The 26,484-nt window shown below is 49.8% G+C and overlaps 2 protein-coding genes across 2 annotated transcripts in view; both read right to left on the bottom strand.

Moving 5' to 3' along the window:
* LOC122364955 overlaps positions 1-26,484 on the bottom strand; it is a 58,876-nt gene that overhangs the window by 8,129 nt on the left and 24,263 nt on the right. The gene's annotated exons all lie outside the window — the stretch shown is intronic.
* LOC122365171 (leucine-rich repeat-containing protein 24-like) overlaps positions 1-26,484 on the bottom strand; it is a 76,867-nt gene that overhangs the window by 36,350 nt on the left and 14,033 nt on the right. Inside the window, exon 2 of the mRNA XM_043336153.1 lies at positions 5,319-5,411. The gene's annotated coding sequence lies outside the window, so the exon portion shown is untranslated. The remainder of the gene's footprint in view (positions 1-5,318; positions 5,412-26,484) is intronic.

The following is a 26,484-nucleotide window of genomic DNA, read 5'->3' as shown; positions in this document are numbered from 1 at the left end:
CAATCTCATGGAAACCACCGGGAAAATGCTAGCGCTCGACCCAAATAGGCTTCCGGCGAGCTCGGGCGCGGCTGCCGGCGCCGTCAGTCGGGGCTGCCGGGCCCCCGGCGGCCGGTGTAATCCAGCGCCGATGGCGCCGTCGAGGAAGCCAATTCATGGCCGATAATCGAGTGTTGGCGCCGTTAGTGACCGGTAACGGCCCGCGGCGACCCCGTAACGGCCGCGAGATGCCATCGCACGCGCCGGCTTTGTGTGTACAGAATGATGGAGGAGTGGGAAGAGGGCTCATCACAAGGTAAGACGAGGAAAAGTTCAACAGAAAAGACCAACGTTATGACAGGACAGGAGTTAAGGACTTGCAATGTCACTCTCAAGTTATCTTCGTCAACCACGGAAAACCTGACAAACGAACACATTTTGATGTAGCAGAATTTACACCCTATTGCCGACTACTAAAAAGGCAGCCGATTCAGGTCAACTCCAATCTGGCCCAAACATGAAAAAGGTTCCGTTTGAACCGGCCCAGACCAGCCCCAGCTGACCGGCCAGTACCTGCCGGTATTTACATAGGTCACGGGGCCCAGATCGGCGGAGCCCGCGGGCATTCAGCGCGCCAGGGCTGCAGCACGGCTCCCCGAAGTCATCAGCCGATCCAAAGCCCGCGGACCGGCTGACATTCAGACGGGAGGCCGGGCGCTGCACGCGCGCCCTCGCCGCTCCGTGCCGGCCGGCCGAATCGGTCGGCGCCGGACTGATCACCGCGGGGCCGCTGTGAAATCGGACCTGCCGACCGGCCCCACCTGAGACCCCGGCATCGGCCCGGGTACTGAGCAGGCCGGCGCGGCGGGTCAGCGGGGCTGCCTAACGGGGGAATAGACACGGTACATCGCTAGTGGATATAGACATTAGACAGCGTCAACGGCGGGTAGTGATGGTAACTGAGCTAACGACACTGCCGACATACCGTTGCAGCAGATACAATCAACAAGGCGAGTTCACCCAGAAGTTTGCTGCAACAAAGGTCACTCGGTGAGGTAGGACAAAGCTGGTCACTTAATCGATCTGTTGATTCTTGGACAGGTTGGGCCTTCAACAGACGTGTCGCTAACAGCGTCAGAACTTTGTCCAAGAGTGTCGGCAAGTGCATTTTGACCGTGTAATTTCTTCGTCCGGGGGAGCTCGGAGTTGGAAACCCTGACCGGCCCGGCGCGGCGAGCTCGCCCTGGCTGACGGCGGCTCGAGTTGGCCGACATCTCGGCTGGGCCGCGCATAATGTTACGACAGTTTAACGGCTCGTCTCAGGCTCGTCAGACAGTTGGGAGGTCTCACCTGAGTCGGAAGGATTCCGGTATGGAAATGCTGGCCGGCAGACATGGCGGTGTTCGGTGTTGATTTACCGAAACACTGGCGAGTGACAACAGGCGCAGTTTCCGTCCATACCCACTTGCTCACCGAAACAATGACCGAATAGTTTCTGGCTAACCGGTTAACAGCAACCAGGGGACGATACATACTTAAATAAGTGGACTTTACAATCTATACCTATCGCCTATGATTTTAACACTAAAAAAAAACATCTCGACAAAAACTAGTTGTCAGCACGTTTGCAGTGTGCGGCCGGTCGTCAAAATGGAGTTTTTTTTTTTGCCTTAATCGGTCCTCCTAACAGGCGGTGCGCGGAGGTCGAAAGAATTGGACACTTTTCAGTATAGCGTTACATCACCGTCAGAGACCAGCGCGGAGCTGCTGAAAAGCCTACACAGCAAGGGGCGGAGACGCTGCGCTGCCATCAACGACATCTGCCGAGACGAGTGATCTCCATCAAAGAGACGGCTTCCGTGGCGTCGAAATGGCATTCATCGAGTCAAATCAACCTTCACTGAGCCTAGGTGACCTCTGTGCCGCGTCAATTCATCCCACGCGAAGACAGAGTACTTTGACCCGAATTGAGTGAATCATGTGGGGTGAATATCACCTCAGCAGCGCCTCCACCGGCTGTTGATGTTCGCTCTCCTGCTGTCGCGATGACTGGGTGTGTGAGTCACCTGGCGTTCTCGGAAGTTTGATATCCTACCCACTCGATAACGTGTCGAGCAGCTATGGAACGTGGGTCTATAGGCATATGCGACTGCGACTGGGCGACTTGCCAGTGTCGCAACCGTTATGGTATGTCAGCGCAGATATCGATGGAATGTATGAGAACATTTGCCCGGGCAGATGTCTTCATTGCAGGGACATACCTACCTATCGCGAACACAGAAGTAGGCGCTGATAATGATGATGATAATCTGCTAAGCATTGAAAGCTCGTCATTCGACAATTTCATCAAAAGCACCTTGCTTGCCAAATTTACCTAGCCCCGCCGGTGGCCACCCGCCAGTAGTTCCATATGGGATCTATTGGTTCAGACGAGGACTGCAACACCAAACACACGTGGCAGCCTCAGCCGGCCGCCTCCCTACTGTAGCGTACGGGTCGCTCGGAGCCCGGAACGCCTCTCAACTGAGCCATGTGGGCGGTCGATTCCTTTTCATCAGTGTCCAGCCGCCTGCAGTGAATCAGCTCGCTACCGTCCGAGACAGTTCATCTAAATTTCAGCCGGACTTTCCGAGGTCCATCCCGAGTCCACCTGGGACCATTCACATGCCTCCTGGTCGGCGCAGTCCGCCTAATACCCACCTGTGCGGCTCATCTAAGAGCACCACTAAGGTCACTCGGCGGTCACCCGAGGCCCGCTGCACGGGTCGTCGCGGCGGGAGCGATTGTCATGCTGACGACCGGTCACCGCCGCCTCCCGACCCGGAATAGCAATGTCGGCGGCCGCGGAGTGGAGCTCGCTCGATAGATCCGCCGTCGACCGGCCGCCGATGGACGCGTGACCACGACAGCGCCGGCCGTCAGAGAGAAGTGATCGGTGGTCGGCGGTCAGCGGTCAGAAGGGAGAGGTCAGAAGTCAGAAGTCAGAAGTCGGGGTCAGAAGTCGGGGGTCAGAAGTCAGAGGCCAGTATCCAGCAGTCCCTACCCAGTAGTCAGTATTAAGTAGTAAGCATTCAGTAGCCAGCAGCTAACAGTGATGATGGCAGGGTCGGAAGTCAGCAGTCAAAAGTCAGCGGTTAGCCGTGAGGGAGAAAAGGTCCGTGGTTAGATGTCGCCGGTCTTCGGCGGGCGCGGGCGGTGGTTCCGTCATCCGGCAATCAGCGATCAGCTGATTGCCAGCTGAACGGTAGCTATCGGTCACCGCAACCTGGATGTCATCAAAGTTCGACTGCCGTTCCACCCGCTCGTTGAAGTTGTGGGCTAAACGGAAATGCGGCGTAGGTAGATATGTAAATGTGGCCGAGGCAAGATTTGACCTCACTACTCCGGCAAGGCTTTGAAAACTGCATCATACATCATAAGGTGTTTCGATGACACATGTTTCAAAGTATTTCTGGCGCGGCTGAAGTGACGCCCGGTTGGCCGAAGTACGACCGTAAGCCGAAGGGAAGCGCTGCACGGGGCGGTGCCTTTCATCGTCTGATCACTGTTGGAAGGCTGAGCGCCGCCGGCGGCCGCCGGCAGGCCGGAAAATGTCCCCGGTCTCACCACGGTGACTATAGGTCTCACCACCCGGCGGCTTTTTGCCCCAGCTGACGACGGGCCGAGATTGAACGGAGACGCGTGCCTGCTCTTCGGACGGCCGACCCATAAATTACTCACCGTTAATTATTCTGACGCCGCCGAGCCCCATCAGTATTCAAGGCACACGTAGAGCGCCGGTAGCACGAAAATTACGACAGAAAAACGCAGGTCACGATTTATTTGGGGTTTTAAACCAGAAAAGCTTTATGTAGGACACCACTTAGGACTTGAGTTAATAAATGCAGCCCTTTGTAGGTCATGTAAATATAACATAAAAGGAACCTCAAACAATTCTCGTTTACGTTTGGTGGGTGTCTTCTCCGCTTACGGTTAGCCGGTGGCGGGGAGCCGTCAGCTGCAGTGTCTGTTGCACGGCGACTGTTCCACCGACTCCAGTCCCAGATACCCCCAGACAGCCCGGCGCCTGGTTGTCACACCCAGAAAATTCCTCCTCTAGTTCTGTGTCATTGCCCTCTCCCCATCCCCTCCACAATCGGCATTATGGTGCAGTCTGTGCAGTTATCCCATTACAGCGGGCCATTACACGGGTGCCCATTTGTGCGGCGCGGTGTTATGGGCGCGGTCACGTGGCGCGGTCAGGTCGCTCGGTACAGCTGTGACCTCCGGCGGCTGGCCGGCCATGAATCGTGCCGCCGCGCCGGCCCGGTTTGTTTCATTAGCTAATGTCGGTAATCACCAGCCGCAGGCGGTACTCATCAATTGCAACGCGACGCGCCGACACGGCCTCTCGTCATTAATCTCTCTCAGCACTAAAAGGAGACTAACTTTGCAGTCGGCTCCGGCTCCACAAGTCAATTATGTACCATCATTGCATGATTACTTCGCAAAAGGACTCTCATGGGTATCCAGCTTTGCACGAGATAAAGCGTTCGAGCTCCATTAGCAAATCTGTTAGAACTACAACACCAGCCATTACTACTTCAGGAAAATGTGCTCGCTTGAAAGCCTTCACGTGAACTCGTTCCGAATACAAGTTTGGATAAAAGTGAAGTGTAAAATGTTGCATGCAGCCGACGGTCTGACAGCAATAAATCTGTTCCGACCACAGCAGTCTGTTGTGTTCCATTAGCTAATTATTGCGGTCGCACTTACATTAGTGGGACGGCCGATATTATTCATCTAACTATGCCAGAAAGGCCTCACATAAATTCACAATAATCAGAACGATTCCAGGGGACCCAGAAGTCAAGGAAAGGTGTAGCTCAATACTGCCTATTTTGTCGAAGTCATTCGCTTGCTCATAGACAGACCTTTCTGTTTGTTTAACTGCTGGGTTTAGTGCCGCGAGGGAACGACATTACTATGCGCCCATTATAATGATGCTTATGCCTTATGTCGCTACCATGTATCACATCACTATGCTCTTTCTAAGGGCAACAAACATTATGCGTCATTAAGCACCAACCGATCATTGAGAACTGTTGTCCCTTAGCATCGCCTGTAACGATTAGAACCGCTGTAACTGCCCAGTGCTCTGTCCTAGGTGGCGATTCACTCACAGGCTACATTCACAATACCCAGCCTCTCTATACCGTTCATCATATCACAAGCATCCAGCCTGAGCCAGCCGTCTCCTTCCCGCCCCTCCAAAGGCCACCCCTTTCCGTCCCCTCGGTTTCTTCCATAGCCCTCCCTATCTCGCCCTCTTCCACCTAACCAGAGGCTGCCAAACTCACCTCCAGCACAGGGCAGTCCGTCTCATGTCTCGCCGAGCCGTCCAAACGCTGCACCCCTCTCAGAGCAGTCGCCGAAATCAATACGCGGCTTCTCTGAAACCAAGAGGACACGGCGTTAGCATTACAACTCGGCGCTGCTGGCGGGGGAGCACTGAACTGCCGGTGGAAACTTGCCCCGCCGGGCAGACTGCGGCGTGTGAGTCTGACAAAGTGAGTTCATTGAGGGCGCAGCACGTGCCAGACACTCGCCAAGAAAGTGCGTGCGACATTGGCAACAGCGTGACCCGACTACACGAGGATTAAATACATTGTGAATTCAAACTGCATAGCTCATCACCGAGTCTCTAAAGTTAACGCTAGTTCAGATTATCCTATTCATCCTCATTCATTCCTCATGGATAAAATGACTACAACCCACGTTGCCGCGCTCAACTAAAACCGGTTATCAGTCTTGCGGAACAGCATAAGTTCAGGCGTTTGATCCCCCTGCCATCTAGCGGCAGTCTAGGAAGATCCCACTGATGACGAGATCACGCTCGGTTTTGAGCGACTTGTTTCTGCAGGTAGCGGGAGGAATGCGCAGCATCTGATCGGGATCTCTCAAAGACTGCAGTGACCAATAACTCGCCGGAGGAGCAGAAGATGGCAGCGCGATGTAAGAACGTATAAGAACATGAAGCAACGCTCGATAAGGCTATCGCAACATAAATCATAATTTCCCTGGGAGGTTCCGTTCCGATGAACAGCTGGCCTCTACAAGCGATAAGTATAATGAGGAGTGTGATGACACGACTACCCAGCCTCTAACCAGCTCGAGTAAAGCTGATTATAGGTTTCAGGGCGCTAAAACCGAAGCCATTCACTACAACGATAGTTTCCAGTTATGGTGAAAACCAGCAACAAATGCAAAATATGGGGAATCGAATTATTTCAGCGCAACATTATCGATCGGCATTAGGCATAGGGGAAGGAGGGTGAATTGCGCCACCTTTAGGAAAAACGCTAATTGTAAGAAAACTGCTGGAGATATAAGCATGCACTGGTAACCATTTCGAAGAGGAACTCATTGGCTACGATTTAAGAGCCTCCCGATCAATTAAGAATGTTTCGTTTGCTTCTGACAGCTGCTTTTTCAGAAACATGTAAAAGGGCGCATTTGCCAACAACTGCTGTAAATTGCGCCATGGGGATGGCGCAATTAGAACCCAATTGCGCCCTATACTTTAACATGGCTAAGCGAATGAGACGGAATGCATACACCCCGGCAGTGCAATGTCATTGCGGCTTACTTTAACATTCATAATGTTATTCACGCTGGTTAAATAATAAATGTAGGTGTAAATCGCGATGTATTTTTGCCCAGGTAGATAACTTTACATGTGTCCGTACGCTTGTAAAAGTGCAACGAAAACGTTTACTGTAACCGACTAGATATATGTGAACGTATGCGCCTATACGGTTACATTTTCAATCGCTTCTCTCAAAATTAATAATTTTTATCGTTTCGATAGCTTTATGACATAAGTTTTTACTTTTTGTCATAGCTGTCACCTCTCACGCCTGAGTCCATGTTGAAAATGTCGTATTTTGTCAATTACACCACAAGTTCGTAGCCTAAATGGCAGCTGCATTAAAAGTTTGACGAGAGAAATAATTTGCGGACTGACGACAGCGGGTTGCTCCCCTGCCTGACATTAAACTCCTTCTTTATTGCAATCAGTTAATGATGCATTCATACTGTCGTGATACAATAGCTAAACCATTATTCTATTTGCGCCCCCCTGGCGCAATTGCCATGGGCGCAATTAAAATTGGGGTACTTTTTAATAAAAGCGAAGAAGTTATCATAAAGATGTTGAAGGAAGTTTACTGTTTCAGTGAAATATAATGAAAAAAGGGGTTTTCTTTCTAAATGTCACTCTGAAAATCACACAAATATCACAAATTTTTATAGCCAACGGTTCAAACGACTGCAAAAAAGCTAAGGAAACGCCGTAACATCTTTGATGGCGTAATGAGCCTTGCTGATTGGCTTCATCGGAGGGCTTGGGCCATAAAGGGAACTATCCAGTGGGGAAAATAATGTTTTCGAACACAAAATTCAAAACATGCCATTGAAACCGTGGGAATGTTGGTGGGCGCAATTGGTTAGGAGGGCGCAATACACCCACTTTCCCCTACAAAGTGAAAGCTTCGCCTTGACACGCTTTAAACAATAAACATAGATGACAAATTGCGTACCAATATACAAGCACATGCATCTGGGAAATAAAATAAGCATTACTTTAAGAGAATCTTTAGAGAATCTTTGAACGATAATCTTTCTTCTTAATTGCATAATAATCACCTAATAAACGACCAAGGTTTTCGTGGAAGGGGACAATTTGCAAGCGCTGTCAAGAGGATTGGCTTTTGTGCGCGCGAGACTTAAGGTAATTAAAAGAAAGCATTTGAAGAATGAAGTCTTTTTACGAGTTAATCTAAAAGAACTATCCGAGGCTCCGTAGCCAGCTATTCTGTTTTCTTTACAAAGCGCCACAAGTCCCTGGGTTCTTTCGTCAGTAGGCACAGCAAACTTGCGCCACTAATTTAGCGCTGCATCGCGCCCAAGTTGGGTCGAGCTGCGACTCAGCGCTGCAGCCTCTCATCGCCTCTGCCGACACTCAGCAGAAGGCATTCAAATTGACTTCACATGCAAATTCGCGACGAGGCCCAAAAACTTAATCCAATTTGCCCGCTGCGTCCTCTTCGAATGATTTGCAACGAGATTAGGGGAGTCATCAGCAGAGAGGAACGCCTCGCTGAATAGAGACGGGCGCCGCGGTGAGGAAACGGGGGCGGTGGCAGTCATCTCGGCGCCGCAACCGAGAATAGTGGTCAAAAATGCTCACACAGCAGCTCGGTCGACTGAACACCACACCTACACGTCCCCACAAAGCTGAAAATACCGGGAGTCAAGGTCCGTGTCGGCGGCAGTATGAATGAAGTGTCTGAATGGCGCAGTGGCAGTGACGGGCACCGGATGTGCAAATTCCCGGAGATCGAGATACATCAAACAGAGCCAGTGAATGGTAATTATTAGGCACTGAGCTCACTTATACATACACCGTCACTCAGTGTATGGAATGAGCAGCATCGCTTTCGTCAACCATTTATAGAAGGGCCTTCAAGAAAGCCGCCACTCGTAAGGTTCACCTCTAAAGACGTAAAGCGCGAGTATCAAGAGCGTTGTTATATCTTATGTTATATCTTTTGTTATATCTTATCGTTATTATATCCTCTAGGCCCCTAACGAGCAGAATCGCGTACCACTTCGATTCTTGCGCGGTGTGCGCACTTTCCGTTTCCAGAAATTCTGCATAATGAAGCTTCCTGCGTCTAACTCTGACGACACCTTTCGACAGCAATGCAACGTAACGGCCCGGAAAATCGCGTTGAGTTGCGGTCGCAACACACGGCTGCTATTTATTTAGGTAGGCATTCATTTTTTATTCATTCCTTCCTGCTCAGTTTCTCCAGCAAACGATAAGAATGGATTAACTGTAGCTTCCCAAATCTCAACCCCATACAGACCTTCGAGAGACCAAAAGCCGGTGGCGGCCGATTGCGGGAGCACTGAAGATTCACGGCGGCATTCCGTCACTGACCGCAACCGTCCACCACTCCCTGTGTTCACGAGCCGTCAGCCACTACGACACCACTGTCAGCCAGTCTGACCAGTGACCAGACCAGTGACACCTGTCTACGACCGCCCACCAGTCTGACCTCGACCGTCCGTCTCTCTGACACGAACGTCCACCACTGGCTAAAGCCGTCCACCACTGGCCAAAGCCGTCCACCACTGACCACAGCTCAGCGGCCACCACTCCCACTGTCCACGGGCCGTCGACCGTCGCCTGACCGGGCAGCAGTCGGGCAATCCATCTGGTGTGGACATCCACCGGGGGACGCTCAACGGCAGTCGCGTCCCCGGCCCCATCTGCTATTCATGGGGTGGCTACGACGGCAGCTTTGGCGCCATCAGTGGCCACCGCACCAGCCCGTGGGTTAGGGTCACTTGTCGAATAGGATCTTTCTCTCCCTCCCTCTCTCTCTCTCTCTCTCTCACTCTCTCTCTCTCTCTCCACTCTCTCCAACTCTTTCTCAAACCCCTTCTGACCTATCACAGCACCCGGCGAGTCACTCACACTCAGCTGACCTCTCCGTGTCAGGTCACGGTTCTTCGGTAGGCCATCTGATGGTTTCGCTGGTCCGATCCGAGCCAGGATCAGTGGGAGACAATTGGATTGATTCCAAAAAGCAGGGTCTCCCCTGGCACACGAGGGAGGGCCCAGAGCTTCCCGCAGTCCTCTCACTGCTCACCGCAGAGGCAGGATCGGGCCGGTCTTTCCACTCGAAACAGTGATTTGTGAGATTTTCCTTAACACGCTGGTAAAGATATAGGAACGGAACAAAAGTCGCTTTGGGAGTTTTTGAATTGCAAAGCGCATTACGGATAAACCACAGTTGCATCGCATCCCATCGCAAAATACAGAAGGCAATACCAGTAGCCCACGAAGAAAAAAAAAGCTCAAGAGCATGGCTTCATCCGCAACACCAAACTGTCCAAATATTTTAGCAGCCGCTGCCATTCAAAGGCCATCCGAAAGAAGCCGAACAAAAATTTAATAGACATCGGCGTGGCCCGCCCGCCTCGAGGCGGTAACAGAAGCCAAACACGCTCACGCCTGTCAGGCGCACCTACCGGTGCTTAGGTTCTCTCTTCAGACCAACTTTGGCCGGTGAAGGCTGGCAGTCCTCAGTGGCTGGCAGCGGAGTTTTTGCCGTCGGGCGCCGGCACCTCCGCGATGCTGTCACAGACAGGTGGTGGGCCGGCGCGGCCGAAAATGGACCTCGGCTGAGGCAAACACAGCCAGCCACTGGCAACTTGTTTGCGCCGCTGCGCCACGGATTGACAGAGGAATGAGCTAAGTTGGAGCTTTCTCAATGAGTCCGGAAAGTGCTGCGCAAACAGCTTTAGCAACAATTAATCGAGGTTTAAGCGAGTTTTTCACCTTTGGCGCGCCAAGATTAAATGCAGTTCAGAAAAATAAGTGCGAATTAGTGCATTGTTACACAAACTTGGCATTATTGCAATGTTTTGGGCTGACGGGAATTATTCAAACTTGAACGATAGTAGGTTGCCAAGTTACTCGAAGTGTTTAAAATAGAAAGATTGAATGCCTTCGAAAAAGGGGATATGTCTGGCGTTTGAATTTTGGCAGTATTCCTCGGACAGAGCGATACAAAAACTTTCCCTGAGACAGAGGGACAAAAAAACGTGAAAGCGCCCATAGCAAGAGACAAAAAAAAAGCGACTGAAAAAAAAAGAGAACAACACATCTCATCACCAAAAACATATACAAAGTATAGTGAGAACATGAATAGCTTGAAGCACAGGGTCTCATGTGCTTCGATTCACATGGACGAAGTGCTCGCTAGCACCAACTATCCTTCTCTGTACACCATGCCACAGGCTGCCGTTTCCTTTTAATTGGGCCCAGGGTCGCTAACGACACGTCGGCCATGTGTAAGAGCTAACGGCCAATTACAACCACTCAGTGGGCTGGAAGTGGCCTTTTCGTCTGCCTTCCAATCAGGAGCGGGTGGCGCCGGCCGCGTTGGGTGCCGCTCAGCCCCGTTATCCGCCCCACCAGCCGGCCGTTACTGCTCGTCGGCCAATAGCGCCGCCAAGCGTCAATTTCGACGGCCGCCTTTGTGTCCCCGGCGGGCAGCAGCCACCGGGCGCGACACTCGGCAGACCGGGCGTGCAGCTGAGTCCGCCCTGCCGTCACTCATTCAGTAGCGCGACGCATCCGATTAATTCAATTAATACCGTCTCTAGCATACATAAATTAGTATCACAAGCGCATATCAATGATTTAAATACTCCGACCCTCATCCACCGCTCATCAGTACTATCATGCGCATGAACTTTTGCACGAACACCGAACAATATAGGCATAGGTACTGGGAGAAGTGTATAACATATGCAACCCCAGCAAACAGCCCCTCCCACCCTGAAGCCAACTACACTCGAAGTGGGCGGGGGAACCGTTTCCGGACGCCCCCAGCGCAACCAATGCAGTGGTGCCTAAATCCGACCTCAAACGGCCACCACCAGAGCATCAGCAGCGGCTAAATCCGACCCCAGAGGGCACCCACCAGCGCATCAGTAGTGGCTAAATCCCAGCGAGCGGCCGGCCAAATAAAGCCCAGTCGGAGGCACTTCAGCACTGCCCCGGCGCCGGACTGCCTCAGATGAGCGGCGGTGGGGGAGGGGGGGGGGGAGCGCCGGTGTTGCAGAGGGGAGTGGGAGGGGAGAGGGGGGAAGTCTGGACTGGCAAGTTGACAGTCACAAACGGAAATGGCTGATGAGAGTGGTGAAATAATTAACCGCCTAACAGTGAGATCAAAAGGGAGCCAAGAGAATTACTCTCGATATGTGATAGCTCAGCACGTTTAACATTGATGAAGCCTAATGTTTTATTATGACAGCTTTTGTGGTCGTTTCAAAGCTAATTCCGAAAATTCAAGCAGTGCAAGGATGTAATTCAATATCAAAGAAAGAACATGCACTATGTGCATTCAATGTGCAATTGCATGTGCATACAATATGGGTTCATGTGACAATGGCACGCTTGTTGAACTCATGTTTGCAACTCATTCCGCTTATCGGGATAAGCGGAACTTTTCGAAGAACTTATAGGCACAGGCAGTCTCCGTGTGACGAATGACGGTGACAGTGACGGTGTCTGTGACGGTGACGGTACGGTTTGTGTTGTGACGCCGACTGCCCTCTAACATTGATCGCTAAAGCAACTGTGATTTCTCCATGTGTGTGACGGTGATGGTACTGAGACAGTGACTTCCCTGCATGACGGTGACGGTACTGTAAGTAGGAGGAACGGAGAGACGAGCCGTTAATGGCAACTTCGACCGGCCGCCTCATTACAGACAGCACGGCGGCGGACGACCGGTCGATCGCCTGGAGCTAGAGGGCCGTAGATCGAGGGTCGAGGATCCGAAATCATCGGTACGGGGGCCAGATGAAAGTGGGTCAGATACAGGGTGAAAGACATAGGAGGTTCGGGTACGTAAAGTTAGGGCCAGGGGAGGCACACGTTTACATGTTCAGGATTCCAGAGTCGAGGAGATTCGGGCGTGGTTGGGGTCGAAATTGTATGTGCAGTTAGTTGTGGTCGACATTGGACTGGGTACGTCACCAGGCCTTGAAGAGAGACGGCTAAATGCGTTACATGCCAGCCCCAAACTGCTTTTAGCTCTTAATCCCTGACGTCAGCGGACAGGCGGTGGCCATTCCGTCCATTAGGGCAGTTGTCGTCCCACGACCTCGCCCAACCTGCAGAACACTGAGCGAACGCTGAACACTGCACGAGTGTCCCACAGGCGGACAAACGCGGGTCCCTATACATATAGGTCACGGATACGCAGAACTCCCCGCTGAGAGCCACGGCATAGGAGACGCGCCATCAGTCGGTCAGCCCGGGATCTCAGCTCTCAAAGGAGTAGATAATGAATCTTATCAACTTCATCTTGAGTCTCCACCATGAGAGCGGTAGCCGTGTCTGGCAACATCAGCTGATTGCCGATAACCAGCCTTGGACCGGCGCAGAGGAGATCGCCAGCCGAACTCGACCTCTGACCTCGACCGATGGTCATCCTTTACCCCCCCCCCCCTCCCCCGCAGAGGTCGGTCGTCAGTCACAGAACTCGGCTCGGACGGTCCATCGGTCACCAAGGTCGTCAGAACGACCGACGGTCAGTCATGGGAATGGGACTGGAGTCGATCTGCCCCCGGGAAACGGCCGTCTCCTTCGATTATTGACCAGAGAACGCAGCATGCAGAAACCAATGCAGCTAAGAACGGTGTAAAATATCTAAGGAAGGCAACAGACAAATCTAGAATGAATCAAGACGACTGGCGACCGGCGAAGAAAAGAGAAATGTGAGGATATAAGAAGATAGATAAAAGACGTCGCACGCTTGTCTTTATTCCTTTCAAGTCTACAGGTCGTTTCAATGTGTCAGAGTAAATCGAAACGTCTGCTGCGTAATCGATACTTTATACATCTACGTCAAATCCATCATACTCATCTCCGTTAGTACTGGGCGCTCGTAAATGCAGTCTAGTTGCTGCTTTCAGCTCGTTCCAAAGTTCTGTTCCGTCTCAATTGGCATTACGACTTAGGCTCCAAAGTCGTGTCGGGTTCATCGCGATAGGTCTAGATAGTGCAACCAGCCACCAACCGCCAAGCCTTGATAGTGGCATGTATTATACGAGTAATATAGCCGACCTACGAGGGTCCTCAGGGCCAGTGATCAAGGAGCTAGGGTCGTCCGGCGACATACCCACCTTCGATCTATCGATCCCCGATGTCATTCCCTTTTATTGCCGAGCGGTGAGTCGGAGTTCGACGGGGAGAAGTCGGGCACACCACAGACGGAGCGTCGAGGCCGTCGCCGCGCCGGGCCAGTCATAGCCGGACGGACAGAGGCCATTCCGGAGGTTATCTGCGGACATTTCACGGCGGAGCACCACTGCGCGGCGCGGCGGCGCTCGGAGCCGCTCGGCTGGCGGCTCATGATCGGCCACCCCGGGCCGCCACTGTCCCATTCAGCGGCGAATTTGGCGACATCGACTCGGATCCATTCCAGAGCCGCACCCAGAAATGGCGTCCTCTCAGCCTGGCGGCCTGACAAAAATATACTCGAGCACGCCCTAACCCTTCTCTTAATCCGACTGGGATTCTTCCGTCGAGCGCGGCATATTTATTCCGTCAGGATCATCCAAAGACGGCGCAGTCGAGAGAGAGGAGAGTGCCGGCGGCTTTGAGTCTGCCGCCATTATCTGCTGCTTGTGAGACAGCAGCACCGGGAATAGTTCACACAGAGGCAGACAATAGAATGCATAATGTGCCCGGAGCGTCTGAGGGCGGCTCAGTCCCGCTGCCGCCTCGATAGATACGACAGAAACTGACATGAAGGAGGAGCTGATTGATGGAAGGGCAGATGGGAGCCGGCGCAGTCGGAATGGCGCTCGGAGAGCCGGAAAGACAGAATGGCAGGCGGGAGAGAGGAGAGTGGCGGCATGAACGGACCGTCAGCGGAACGGCAGTGCGAAGAACCGGTATGAACAAAACGGCAGACGGGAGAGCCGGTATGGACGAATTACGAAACGGCACAAGTTCACAAATGGGATAGCCGGTATGGACAAAACGCCAGAGGGCGAGCCAGTATGGACAGCATGGTAAACACCATAATCCTGATTTGGTAATGACAGAATGGCAAATGAGAGCGTCATGTCCGCAAGTGCGATCTGCCGATTGCTCAACATTTCCGATAGCCCCCTTTGGTACCCGAGTCCCGAGGCCATTCTTCCTTGTCATGCCTCACCTTCGGCCGGACCTGGGGTAATACCGGAAACCGCAGCCCCCCTCCCCTCCTCCCCGAGCCCAGCATGGCTTCCCGACACCGCCCGGGTACCCCCCCCCCCCCCAGCGTGGTCCGATAGCGGTGAACCTGGGTCAAATGCACCAGCTCGGACCGTTTTTGCACTTTGCTCCTGATTAGACACGGGGCAGTGTCGCGCGGTCACCCCGCACCGGGCTCGGTGAGCACGCCGGGCACAGCACGCCGGGCACAGCACGCCCGTCCGATGGCGCGCGGAGCGTGCTGGGAGCTAACCCGTGGGACCGGGCAGGTGGGGACGGTTAGCGCAGGACATTGGGAAGGTAATGAACAGACTGGGACACGCGGGCGGCTGATGAGGGGAGAGGACATTCTGGTGGAGCGGACAGTGCGGATAGACAGGTGCCTGTCTGACGGATTATTGATCTAATCCAACTAAATGCCTCTGTATTGGGACGATTGAAAAGGCTTAGCAGTTCAGGATTACCTGAGCCGACTGCCACAAATTGGATTGATAATAAACACTGTTAAAATTTCCAACTCATCTAGCAGCTCCCGGTAGTTCTGACTCTAAAATCCCATCGACATTCTTGGCCATGAGTATTTCCGAACGATCGACGTCACCGACATCGACAGCCTCGTGACCTCGCAGGAAGCCCCGCACCCCGTCGTCCGGTGCCGCCGATCCCGTGAGCCCACCCTCCGGCCACACCTCAGCATGTGGCGGTATCTGAGGAACGGCCGGCGTTCAGTCGCCTCTGGAAGCCCCACGAGCGGGGACACGGGCGCTGACCCGCTTCCTCTGACACGGAAGGTGACACTACCGGCTCCCGCCGGGCGCCTCATGGTGACAGCGGTCAGCGACGGTCAGCAGCCCGGTCAGCGGCGTCAGCAGCCGTCAGCTGCTGATTGCTGACGTCAGCCAGCCGATAATCCGCGAGTTTGTTACTGTCTACTGGCCATACAATGAGGCGTAAAATGTGGAATGAACAGAACTGTTCACTATACCAAGCAACAAACTAAATCACCGAAGGTGAGCGTCACTGTATTTGCTGTATTCGCCGATAAAAACAGGTCGGTTGTCACATTAGATATAAGCTACTTTGGATTACGACAAAGGACTCGATGGTTTCAAAATGTTACCGCAAAGATAAGACATCATACGATAACAATGGATCGTTTTGATCGACCATTAGATAGGAATGCCGATTCTTTTGCAAATGTTACCTCTTCAGGTCGCAAGAATCAATAGACACTGTTTTGACATCAACGTTGACAAAATACCAGAATTTCGCCATAAAATATGTATCAGTAACATCTCAGCCATTGTTGTAATTAAGGAGCTAATTTCAATAGCGACTTAAAATTATTTAGCCTAAGCTGATCAGTGACTAAGTTAGGAATTAAATGTAAATTAAGGACACGCATTGGTAATAAGGACCCAGACAAACATTTCTGAGCAGTGAGCTACACGGGAGTGCGTCAGCTCGTAACTAAGTATAGAGCAAACATTATTATTGCATTCATGGTATTTTGTGCCTGCAAAACAAGTCGGTACTTAGTGTACAATGTAGCCTGAACGTGAAGAATAGGCATTTGAAGCGGGATTGCCAAATATGGATGATTGAGCGATTGCATTGTGAAGCCAAGTAAATTTATCACAATCAGTCTATCCGATTATACATCCCGAAAAATCTGAACTGCCTCATAAACGATCATAGATGTAATCTGATTATCATTGTTACAGCAACGGCCGAAACAGGACTTCCTCCACAATCAGGGCTAACGTCGGAGGCCACTTTACCATTTTGTTCTGTAGCTGAATAGCCAATGAACACTTGAACAGTTCATTAAATTGTACAATTTTTAATAACCGCATAAGCAGCAGGTTGTTATGTTGAGAAAATGTTAAAGGGACTATCCCACCTTTAACATGGGGTTTGAGTTGAGATAGCCAAGTTTGCGGCGAGGTTCAGAAACCACTATCTATCTAGGTTGCAACCCCCGCGGCCTCTTGGTGTTGAAGAAATTCGTTCCCTTCATTTGAAAATGGGCCGCCTTGTACAAGGCCCTATCTTCAACATGGAGCGACCGTTAGTGTGACGTCACCTCGTTTAGTCATTCTGATTTAAATGGGTTTGTTCGTTGAAAAATCGCTTAAAACTTGGTCTGAACTTTGTTGTGGTGCCTACAGAGTAAAAAGAATCAGCTTTATGACAGTAATGTGGCCTGGGGAAGGAGGTAGTTTTGGGCAGTGACGTCACATATTTGAAAGTTTGTGTTTGGAATATGGGAAGCCTAAGATGTTAAATGAAAAATAAATGCCAGAACCGTGTTCCTGGTCATCCAATCTATAAAGTCGGGCACAATTTAACTGGTTTAAATATCCATTTGAGTAGGATTTCGGGTTTTTTGAAACGCTGAGTTTTTGCAGCGAGCTTTTTCTCTTAGGGCTTTACGAGATATCTGCGTGCACACATGCATATTTACGTCTGGACAACGAGTTGCGTTGGAGAGGCCGGAAATAGTGGCGATTTCAGGACCGCAAGAATGGACCGTCATTGGAATGATTCTTTTTCAAACCGTGCACTGTTTTCGGCCGAAATTTAATAGTTACTACAAAATATTTTGTAATTACGTTTCCATCAAGAATGAATGTCATCAGGGCTAAATTTTTAATACTATTGCATTTTGTCAAGAAGCATATAGTGCTGTTATATTGCAGTTTTAGCGCGTTTGTTACAAAATATGAAGCGAATAAGCGTCAGTGTAATTCATCAACAGTGCCAGAAGTTAAATTGAGGGAAAGCTATGCTAAATGCTCTTGTCCATCCACTAAAATTTATTAAATATTTTGCTTTGTGTATTCCAAAAGGAGAGGGAATTATTTCATTTGTGCCTTCATGTCAGAATTGAAGGTGGATCATTAAATTTTCAACGCAGTTTACAAACAAGCATTTGGTCTTTCTCGTTTATAAGCAGTACAAGTGGCTAAGAAAAGGTTGATCAATCCCAAACCGTGCACTGTTTTCGGCCGAAATTTAATAGTTACTACAAAATATTTTGTAATTACGTTTCCATCAAGAATGAATGTCATCAGGGCTAAATTTTTAATACTATTGCATTTTGTCAAGAAGCATATAGTGCTGTTATATTGCAGTTTTAGCGCGTTTGTTACAAAATATGAAGCGAATAAGCGTCAGTGTAATTCATCAACAGTGCCAGAAGTTAAATTGAGGGAAAGCTATGCTAAATGCTCTTGTCCATCCACTAAAATTTATTAAATATTTTGCTTTGTGTATTCCAAAAGGAGAGGGAATTATTTCATTTGTGCCTTCATGTCAGAATTGAAGGTGGATCATTAAATTTTCAACGCAGTTTACAAACAAGCATTTGGTCTTTCTCGTTTATAAGCAGTACAAGTGGCTAAGAAAAGGTTGATCAATCCTGAAGTTCAGTCATCGTACCTCAACTTGGCAGCAAGATCCCCCAAGGACAGAGGATACATTGTATACATGCCCTGTAAATCAAAACAAACAAGCATTTGGTCTTTCTCGTACATAAGCAGTGGCTAAGAAAAGGTTGATCAATCCTGAAGTTCAGTCATCATACCTCAACTTGGCAACAAGATCCTCCAAGGACAGAGGATATATTGTAAACCTGTCCTGTTAATCAAAACATTTTTGAGCCTTCAAAGGCTTAAGTTATCTGTGGTGTGTTCGGAGTTAGGCTATGCCGTTTTTGTTGTATGTTTATGTGGAGATTGAATATAACTGTGACCCTGTGCTTGTTTGTATACTTACGGTCAAACAGGGAACAGCACATTCACATAACATACTCACCTAGCACCTAACTCATAGCTGTACCCTGCAGGATCTGTACTTGTTCATGTCTCGAGCATTAACAAAGCACTAAAGTAGCTTAGTAATCATTTCCCACATTTTCTGAGCATCTAACATGACATACAGCAGTGCAGAGCAGCTTCAGAGAAGAAACAGTTTAAATGCACAGACTCACACCAGCCACCCAATGAGCCAGTTCCTCAGTTGACTGTTTCCCTGGACACAGCTTGGCAATGTGAGCTAACTTTTGGGAAGTTGAAGGTTAGCAGGTAAGATTGAGTTAGGGTGAGTACCTACCTATAACTGGGTGCTACTGCCATGCAGGTCTTGAGTAGGCTGCAAATATGTGTGATGATTGACATTGAGGTTAGGTCAGCTGTCAGGTTAGTGAGGTTCAGGTATGCTCATTGCTCAGGTCACATTTTTATGGACATTTGGCAAATTAAAAAACTAATAATCTGATCTAAGCTATCCCGACTAAACAGACACAACTACTGACTATAGGAACTGAGCACCTACCTACTTGTGCCTACATCTCATACCATGTCAAAGTAGAGTTCCTTGGTGGAAGATTACCCTCAGTACTTTTTATCCCAGCCCTGTGAAGAAAACTAATACTTCTAAGCTCTGAGTCACTGCTGGCCATCCACAGGAAGAAACACTGAGACTGAGAGCTTTGCCATTGTATATTGGACCAATAATGACTATCACGAATGACTATGAACACATAATATGATCACATCGTTGCATGGATTGTCACATTGACAATTTTACTACAATCCTTTTTTCAAGAAATACAGTGATTATGATTAACATCAAAATCAACATTAAGTGGATTTAGTGATCCAAGCTTTCTCCTCCAGTAGCAATGGAATGATCGCATGTTTCATTTGCCAGACACTGAGTACCTGATGCACATTACAATCTGCATAGCATCTAAGCATAGTAAAACTGCCCAAGTCCATTCATTCTAGATTTTAACTTGATAGTTAGCACTAATTTATCTTGCTGTTGTAAGTTATCATTCAATATTCATACCAATGCATCAATATGCGCTCATCAGTTAACATTTTCTGGCATGATCCTGCTCAGCGTGCTCTTCAGTATTGCTCCAAGGTCTGCAATATTATAGCTTGTTTTTAGACAATAAGCTCTTTTAATTTTACTTTTTCTTGCTGATATATGAGCCCGATCAACTTGCGTTTATCAACCAAAATTTCATAACTTGTTCAACTTGATATTGATATTGCTCAGCCTCAGTAGTCACAGTCAAGACCTTTGTCAGCCTCCTGGATACTTCAGATTGTTTTCAGTCAACATGCTTCTTAAATATGATATAAGTCAATCTTAAGGGATTCAAAACATCCAACAAAACGACGTGCAAGAGCAAGAAAACCACCAGATAAACTAAAAAATGGCCTTGGAACAGAGCCAAGTGGTGCTCCAATTGTTTGTTTACAATGATTGTAGTGCTGATGAATTTTTAGGACTCTGAACGTCGGCTTAAAAAAAAAAAATGAAACGTTTTTACTAAAGTTGTAAGGCAAGTAATATTTATCTGAAAGAACTAAAATATTCAAAAGCCAAACACTATTGAATACATGAATCGGAACGAAAAAGTAACCCAAAAATCCAGCCTAATCACCGGCTCCTAAAACTGCAACACAATCAGCACTTTTCCCCGCAACTCGTTGTCCAGACGTAAATATGCTGCACACATATCTCTTCAGCATTGCGCGTGACATGGAATGCGGCTAAATTCACGTGCGATTGTGAGTGAGGTACCCCCAGTTGGAAGATTCGGCTGTAGAATATGTAGTTTTAAATACGTAGTTTGACGTAGATCTCGGAAAAGTGAGATACGGCCAGGAATGAGTGTGGGTACCTCCGTCCTGAAGATTCTGATCGGCGCCGATTGAAATAATTCGCCGTGCATATCTCGGCTTATTGACGACCGATTGACACGAGACAAACACCGATCGATACCAAATGGCTCTGGGGGGGGGGGGGGGATAGAGTGGCAAGTTTTCCTACCCGACGAACCCGGAATTATCCCGAGGGGGTAGGGGTTGGAGTAGAGTCGGGGGAACGGGGAGGGGGTGAGTGCAAGTACCAAGTACTTTCGCAAGTACCAAGCAAGTACCAAGTACTTTTACAAGTACCAAGCAAGTACCAAGTACTTATGCAAATACCAAGCAAGTACCAAGTACTTTGGCAAATACCGAGTACTTATGCAAGTACCAAGTACTTTGGCAAGTACCGAGTACTTTGGCAAGTACCAAGCAAGTACCAAGTACTTTTGCAAGTTCAGCAAGTTTTTCGCCAATATCGAAGCTTCTAGACGTCCGATCGTCACCGGAAAAACACCATTCGATCCCAAATTTTCTCCCGAATCTTTTTATGGCCAAAGCGACGCGGAGCGAGCCAAGATATCTTGTTTAATTATTCATTTGAGTAGGATTGCGGGTTTTTTGAAACGCTCAGTTTTTGCAGCGAGCTTTTTCTCTTAGGGCTTGCGAGATAGCTGCGTGCACACATATCTCTTCAACATTGCGCGCCTCACAGGAATGCGGCTGAATCACGTGCGATTGTGAGTGAGGTACCCCCAGTTGGAAGATTCGGCTGTAGAATTGTAGTTTTAAATACGTAGTTTGACGTAGATCTCGGAAAAGTGAGATACGGCCAGAAATGAGTGTGGGTACCTCCGTCCTGAAGATTATGATCGGCGCCGATTGAAATAAGTCGCCGTGCATATCTCGGCTTATTGACGACCGATTGACACGGGACAAACACCGATCGATACCAAATGGCTCTGGGGGGGGGGGGGATAGAGTGGCAAGTTTTTCTACCCGACGAACCCGGAATTATCCCGAGGGTGTAGGGGTGGGAGTAGAGTCGGGGGAACAAGGGGGGGGGGCGAGTACAAGTACCAAGCAAGTACCAAGTACTTTCGCAAGTACCAAGTACTTTTACAAGTACCAAGCAAGTACCAAGTACTTATGCAAATACCAAGCAAGTACCAAGTACTTTGGCAAATACCGAGTACTTATGCAAATACCAAGCAAGTACCAAGTACTTTGGCAAGTACCGAGTACTTTGGCAAGTACCAAGTACTTTTGCAAGTTCAGCAAGTTTTTCGCCAATATCGAAGCTTCTAGACGTCCGATCGTCACCGGAAAAACACCATTCGATCCCAAATTTTCTCCCGAATCTTTTTATGGCCAAAGCGACGCGGAGCGAGCCAAGATATCTTGTTTAGTTATTCATTTGAGTAGGATTGCGGGTTTTTTGAAACGTTGAGTTTTTGCAGCGAGCTTTTTCTCTTAGGGCTTGCGAGATAGCTGCGTGCACACATATCTCTTCAACATTGCGCGCCACACAGGAATGCGGCTGAATCACGTGCGATTGTGAGTGAGGTACCCTCAGTTTCAAGATTCGGCTGTAGAATACGTAGTTTTAAATACGTAGTTTAACGTAGATCTCGGAAAAGTGAGATACCCCATATGCTTAACACAGAGCCGAGCGGCGGCTGACAGGTGGCCGGCTCTCGGGAGATCGGCAGCCGACACTCGAAAAATCGACAACCCGCCGCTGAATGCGCGTGCGGCAGTGCTGAGCCGAGTCGTTCCCACGGTCTGGCGGCCAGCTGGGTGGGGGGCGGGGTGGGGAGTGGGGCGCCGATTGCCGGCCGCTTCTCCACGGGCAGGTGCTGCCACCTGCGCAGTAGTTCCACTGGCGGCCGCCAGGCCCGTGCGGCAAGCGGGCCGTGCGCGGTAGTTCCGCCAGCGGCCGCTAGATGGATACCGCCGCGCGCGTCGTGTCTAACCTGACGAAGCTACAAAAAGTTAGATAACTTTAATAAGAGGGACGGTAAAGCCACAATTCCAACGCTGAATGCTGGGCAAAAGCAAAGGGATCCAACACAGCCATCTGTATTTACTGTATTTACCCTTTTCAGTCAGCGATAAGCCCCAGCAATCGCACCGCTGCAAAACTCGCAAGCTGTTCACCGTGCAGGGTATTGCATTATAACCACCCACCGGCTCTTTCAACGCAAGTGTAATCGTTTAATAGGTAGGACGCAAAAAGCAAGGAAGACATGATAGGTAGGTGAAATAAAATACGAATTGAAATTAAGCATAACTCAAATCAAATTGCAATCAATCATTGGAAACAAATCAAAACGAACTGTGACCAAGGGAAATTTGGAATGTCTTTGGTCGTCTTAAGACGTCTGATTTAAACGTCGGAAAGGAACAAGTTCTTTGCGGTATTTAGGCAAGTAAATACCAAGTATTTTAGAACAAGTTCTTTGCGGTATTTAGGCAAGTAACTACCTTTGGCAGGTTTTCAGTACATTACCAAGTAGCAGGTGATACAGCAAGCTGGCAGGTATTTTGGCAAGTTCAAGCTGGCAGGTATTTTGGCAAGTTCAACAAGTTTTTCGCGAATATCTAAGCTTCTAGACGCCCGATCAACACGGGACAAACACCAATCGGTCCCAAATTTTCTCCTTAATCATTTTATGGCCAACGCGACGCGGAGCGAGCCAAGATATCTTGTTTAAATATCCATTTGAGTAGGATTTCGGGTTTTTTGAAGTGCTCAGTTTTTGCAGCGAGCTTTTCCTGTTAGGGCTTGCGAGATACCCGCGGAAACACATATCTCTTCAGCATTGCGCGCCACACAGGAATGCGGCTGATTCACGTGTTTTTGTGAGCGAGGTGCTTCCCTCCGGGAGAAATTCGCCGTCCCCATATGCTTAACACAGAGCCGAGCGGCGGCTGACAGGTGGCCGGCTCTCGGGAGATCGGCAGCCGACACTCGAAAAATCGACAAGCCGCCGCTGAATGCGCGTGCGGCAGTGCTGAGCCGAGTCGTTCCCACGGTCTGAGGTACCCCCAGTTTGAAGATTCGGCTGTAGAATATGTAGTTTTAAATACGTAGTTTGACGTACATCTCGGAAAAGTGAGATACGGCCAGAAATGAGTGTGGGTCCCTCCGTTCTGAAGATTCTGATCGACGCCGATTGAAATAATTCGCCGTGCATATCTCGGCTTATTGACGACCGATTGACACGGGATAAACACCGATCGATACCAAATGGCTCTGTGGGGGGGGGGGGGGAGTAGAGTGGCAAGTTTTCCTACCCGACGAACCCGGAATTATCCCGAGGGGGTAGGTGTGGGAGTAGAGTCGGGGGAACGGGGGGCGAGTGCAAGTACCAAGTACTTTCGCAGTACCAAGCAAGTACCAAGTACTTATGGAAATACCAAGCAAGTACCAAGTACTTTGGCAAATACCGAGTACTTATGCAAATACCAAGCAAGTACCAAGTACTTTGGCAAGTACCGAGTACTTTGGCAAGTACCAAGCAAGTACCAAGTACTTTTGCAAGTTCAGCAAGTTTTTCGCCAATATCGAAGCTTCTAGACGTCCAATCGTCACCGGAAAAACACCATTCGATCCCAAATTTTCTCCCGAATCTCTTTATGGCCAAAGCGACGCGGAGCGAGCCAAGATATCTTGTTTAAATATCCATTTGACTAGGATTTGGCGTTATTTGAAACGCTCAGTTTTTGCAGCGAGCTTTTCCTGTTAGGGCCTGCGAGATACCCGCGGAAACACATATCTCTTCAGCATTGCGCGCCACACAGGAATGCGGCTGATTCACGTGCTTTTGTGAGCGAGGTGCTTCCCTCCGGGAGAAATTCGCCGTCCCCATATGCTTAACACAGAGCCGAGCGGCGGCTGACAGGTGGCCGGCTCTCGGGAGATCGGCAGCCGACACTCGAAAAATCGACAACCCGCCGCTGAATGCGCGTGCGGCAGTGCTGAGCCGAGTCGTTCCCACGGTCTGAGGTACCCCCAGTTTGAAGATTCGGCCTTAGAATATGTAGTTTTAAATACGTAGTTTGACGTACATCTCGGAAAAGTGAGATACGGCCAGAAATGAGTGTGGGTCCCTCCGTTCTGAAGATTCTGATCGACGCCGATTGAAATAATTCGCCGTGCATATCTCGGCTTATTGACGACCGATTGACACGGGATAAACACCGATCGATACCAAATGGCTCTGTGTGTGTGTGGGGGGGGGGGGGAGGGGGTAGAGTGGCAAGTTTTCCTACCCGACGAACCCGGAATTATCCCGAGGGGGTAGGTGTGGGAGTAGAGTCGGGGGAACGGGGGGGGGGCGAGTGCAAGTACCAAGTACTTTCGCAAGTACCAAGCAAGTACCAAGTACTTTTACAAGTACCAAGCAAGTACCAAGTACTTATGCAAATACCAAGCAAGTACCAAGTACTTTGGCAAATACCGAGTACTTATGCAAATACCAAGCAAGTACCAAGTACTTTGGCAAGTACCGAGTACTTTGGCAAGTACCAAGCAAGTACCAAGTACTTTTGCAAGTTCAACAAGTTTTTCGTGAATATCTAAGCTTCTAGACGTCCGATTAACACGGGACGAACACCAATCGATCCCAAATTTTCTCCCTCATACTTTGATTGCCAAAGCGACGCGGAGCGAGCCAAGATATCTTGTTTAAATATCCATTTGACTAGGATTTCGGGTTTTTTGAAACGCTCAGTTTTTGCAGCGAGCTTTTTCTGTTAGGGCCTGCGAGATACCCGCGGAAACACATATCTCTTCAGCATTGCGCGCCACACAGGAATGCGGCTGATTCACGTGCTTTTGTGAGCGAGGTGCTTCCCTCCGGGAGAAATTTGCCGTCCCCATATGCTTAACACAGAGCCGAGCGGCGGCTGACAGGTGGCCGGCTCTCGGGAGATCGGCAGCCGACACTCGAAAAATCGACAAGCCGCCGCTGAATGCGCGTGCGAAAATGAGCGAGGTACCGCCGTTCCGGAGATCCGGCAGCCGGCGGCCGGCCGACGGCTGGAAAATGCCACCTGCCGGCCCGGCGGCAGTGTGTCAGGCGGCGGGCGGCGGGGCGGGGTTTCCCCGTCCAGCGGCCGGCAGCGCTGAGCCGAGTCGTTCCCACGGTCTGGCGGCCAGCTGGGTGGGGGCGGGGTGGGGAGATGGGCGGCCGATTGCCCAGTCGGGGCAGGTGCTGCCACCTGCGCAGTCGGCCGGCACGCACGCTTGACAGGTGCTGCCAGCTGGCGGCAGCATCTCATGCCACCTAGCGGCCGGCTCCCAGCGGCCAGGCCACAGAAACGGCGGAGCGGCAGACAGTCGCCGTGACGTCACTGGTGGCTAAGAGTTCATATGACGTCACTGGCGGCTGACAGTATTTCGTTGATACTTATATCTCAGATTCTAGATGTCAGATCGACACCGGACAAGCACCGATCGATCACAAACTTGGGAGGTGGACCTTGGGGGGGGGGGGGCAGCCTGTAATAGAGTGGCAAGTTTTCCTACCTGACGAACACGGAACTATCCCGAAGTAGCAAACTATCCCGAAGTACCAGGCAAGTACCAAGTACCTTTGCAAGTACTAAGCAAGTACAAAGTATCTTTGCAAGTACCAATCAAGTACCAAGTACTTTTACAAGTACCAAGCAAGTACCAAGTACTTTTGCAAATACCAAGCAAGTACCAAGTACTTTGGCAAATACCGAGTACTTATGCCAATACAAAGCAAGTACCAAGTACTTTGGCAAGTACTGAGTACTTTGGCAAGTAACAAGCAAGTACCAAGTACTTTTGCAAGTTCAGCAAGTTTTTCGCGAATATCTAAGCTTCTAGACGTCCGATTAACACGGGATAAGCACCAATCGATTCCAAATTTTATGGCCAATCACGTGAGCGACAGCGAGCAAGTAATATCTTGTTTAGTTATTCATTTGAGTAGGATTTCGGGTTTTTTGAAACGCTGAGTTTTTGCA

Source organism: Amphibalanus amphitrite, unplaced genomic scaffold, assembly GCF_019059575.1.
Source record: "Amphibalanus amphitrite isolate SeventyFive unplaced genomic scaffold, NRLGWU_Aamphi_draft 000028F_arrow, whole genome shotgun sequence".
Classification (NCBI taxonomy): Eukaryota; Metazoa; Arthropoda; class Thecostraca; order Balanomorpha; family Balanidae; genus Amphibalanus; species Amphibalanus amphitrite.
This window is presented reverse-complemented; position numbering and strand designations above follow the sequence as displayed.